Source organism: Micromys minutus (assembly GCF_963924665.1).
Source record: "Micromys minutus genome assembly, chromosome: 14".
Taxonomy (NCBI): domain Eukaryota; kingdom Metazoa; phylum Chordata; class Mammalia; order Rodentia; family Muridae; genus Micromys; species Micromys minutus.
The window spans coordinates 25,377,257-25,380,549 of NC_137983.1; positions in this window are offsets into that span (position 1 = coordinate 25,377,257).

Sequence of the window (3,293 nt, forward strand, 5' to 3'; positions counted from 1 at the left end):
GGAGGCTGGGTACTGAGGAGGAAGGGCCCAGCTGGCACCAGCTTTACCACCTGCCTTCAAGTCACACTAGAACTCCAGAATTCTCTTCTGCAAAATGTTGATAATGGTGTCTACCTCACTTCATTATCATAGGATTAAAAACCCAATACAGATACAGTTGCTGAAGACAGCACCTGTCTCAAGTGTTTCCTGCCTTGAGTAACGGGAACTCCAATGGGAACTATCCAAAGATCACCAAGCTTGTTTGGAAATAGAATGGTCTAAGGGTTTTTATTAGGTAGTGAAATGTCTAGATGTGAAGCAGTTGTAAACAAGACCCCAAATTCTAGTACAGTCCTTGGGACCATTCTCATGTAGCTGTTGACTCTAGACCTCAGCAGATCAGTTAGCTTCTGTCCACTTCTGACATTTGCATATTAGAATCTTGAGGAAAGGCCTGAGAAACCTGGTTGTATCCATTGAGAGGAAGAGATCTTTGTAACATTTCCTTTACAATAAAAAGATGCTCTACTTGAACTTGATGGGAAAGAGCACCTTTACATACAAACCACCTTTCCGGCCATTGCTGAGTCCTGCATGGTCATGAGGAAGGAACTGCATGACAGGTTTTCCACCCCTGGAGCAGAATCAGCTGGGCATGAAGTTTGTTCATATAAACTTCATGTTATTCCTTCAGGAAATATTCTCTCTGCCTAGGTTATTGGGGAATATCCCCTCTGCCAGACAGCCCTTCAGACTATGGGAAAGAACTCTTAAAACATGAGTTCAATAATATATAATTTCTCAACTATGCAAAATATAAAGATACAATATGAATTGCATAAGGAGATTCACAGACCTAAAAGAACAAAGGCAGCTACACCTTGGGCCAGCTTGTCAGAAAGATACTACTGGAGGAGATAAACAGATAAAGAGATTTAGGGAGTGGTGATCACTGGGTAAGATCCCTTGCAGCTAAGTTTATTTGTGCTTAGAAAGGTAGGCAGATTCCTGAGCTCAGGGTCTGCCTGGGACAGAGCTAGTTTAGGCCCGTGGGTGGTGGGGATTCCACTCAGCTAGTTTATTGTCTACAAAGACTGTCAGATCTCTGAATTCATTTGCCATGTTAAGTAAAAAAAAAAAAAAAAAATGTACCTGATGCCTTTTCCTAAGAATTATGGGTCTAGAGTCCTGGAATGTTGATTCATGAGTTAATCAAAAGGGAACCTAGAAAAAAGGACTGAATTAATATATAAATAAAGGACTGGGCTTTGGTCTGCAAGAGTTGAGCTATCTGGATGAAATGTCTATAACTAGAGATCGAATATTGGTCTCTGATTTTTTTGGATTAGTTTTTAGCAGCTGCACAGAGAAAGCTGTTCAGAGAGTGAACATTTTAGATTTTTTTCCCTAGAAAACCCAAGAATTTTTTTATAGCAGCTTTTCTGACTTTGGTTCAAAAACCCATGAACTATCCAGATAGCCTTTAGAATTGTTTTCTAGCAAGAGAGAGCTATCTCAAGCATAGAGAGATGCCTGGAGCAGAAAGCTGTCTCCACCAGACTCAGATCCAAGAGCTATTTACAGAGAGCTATCTACGAAATCATCTCAAACAGACTACAAGGCTGTCAGCTTGCACCCCATCATTCGACTTTGAGTCATCTCTTTCACCACTCTCAAGCACCCCTTCTCTCAGGAACCCCTCTCCAAACCAAGGCTGGTCCTTGACACATTGCCACACGATCTTGGCTACATATGCATGTAAGACCTGGAAGGCTCTATTTTTCTACTTGTGTGCAGCTCCTGCAATAGGCTTATCACACAGTACTCATATGGGGCAAGGAGTCTGGTTAGAATCTCCCAGGGAACCCTTGGAGTTCTATTGATATTGTATTCTGCAAAAGTAATTCATGAAATGTCCTTGGATATCAAGTGTTGTATAAAATTCAGGCTTGAAACTGAGTTGAAAGTAAAAAGCAGTCTTGGAATGGATGACATTAATCCTCATGCAAGACAATTTCCAGCTTTCCAGTGATTCATAAAGTGGACCATATGGGCTTAACTCCATTTAGTTAAGCTGATTAATATTTAGACAGAATTAACCAATTACACAGTATTGTGTGAGTTAAATAGATAAACAGAAAAGTGGCATTTTCTAAAGAAGATTAAACTTTTCATTGCTGATTTATAACCTTGTTGAGTAGTGCAGAGGATAAAATATGAAAGATCTGGCGGGTTATCCACAGAATTTTTATAGGAAGTGAAAGAGGTGGGAATTACCCCAGGAGCAAATGGCTTTTGTAAAATCTGGCTGGATTCCCATGAAATCATTCCTTTTTAAAGCACACACCTTCAATTTTCAATTTTGTATACAGTTTCACCTTAATCTGTTCTCTGTGGAAGTTGTTTTATATTTAAAATGAAAGAAGTGGTTCTCAATGAAAATCTTGTATCTCAGCATTTCATACTGATAACCCTAATAGATGTTTACACAAGGTGTCAGCGTGCTTACTGGGTAAACCTTGGGCTTTGGTTTCTCAAGGAATGGTCTCATTTGAGCTAAAAAGTTTTGAAACGTGGAGTTTCCCTATGGCAAAAAATACCATTATAACATTGACAGCTGGAGTCCAGTTGGATTGGGATGCTGTGTTTATTTTTCATTGTGTATACACAAAGTAGCCTGTCTTCCACTTGAAACCTTTTTGGAGCTAACATGTGCTTAAAAGGCTAAAAAAAGGGGGGGGGGGAGTTGAATAATATCACTTTAAGGTTTATTTATTCTTGTATCTGTGAGTACACTGTTGCTGTCTTCATACACACCAGAAGAAGGCATCAGATCTCATTACAGATGGTTGTGAGCTACCATATGGTTGCTGGGAACTGAACTCAGGACCTCTGGAAGAGCAGTCAGTGCTCTAAACCACTGAGCATCTCTCCAGCCCTATAACATCACTTTCACAAGGCAGAGTGTAAGCAGGAGGCCCTAGATCTTTGGCGGGTTCATCCAAGAAAGGGACTGTCATCCTCGGAAAGTTGCACTGTTCTTCCTGGGTCGCACATGAAAAATTCAGAGCATATTACTCACACTTATAGAGCTCAACACAGAGCTCAGAGGGCTGTCTCTGATCTTTATCTTTTTTTTCTTGTAATTATTGCTTATGCCTACCAGCCCTACAAACTGTCCACAACTATGAAGGAGGCTCTCTCTGTCTCTCTCTCTTTTATCAATACTGCATGTGAATAGGAATGTGGCACATAGCTCTCTTTAGATTTATTATTTTTGTTGCTGTATTGTGTAATTGTGTACCATGTGG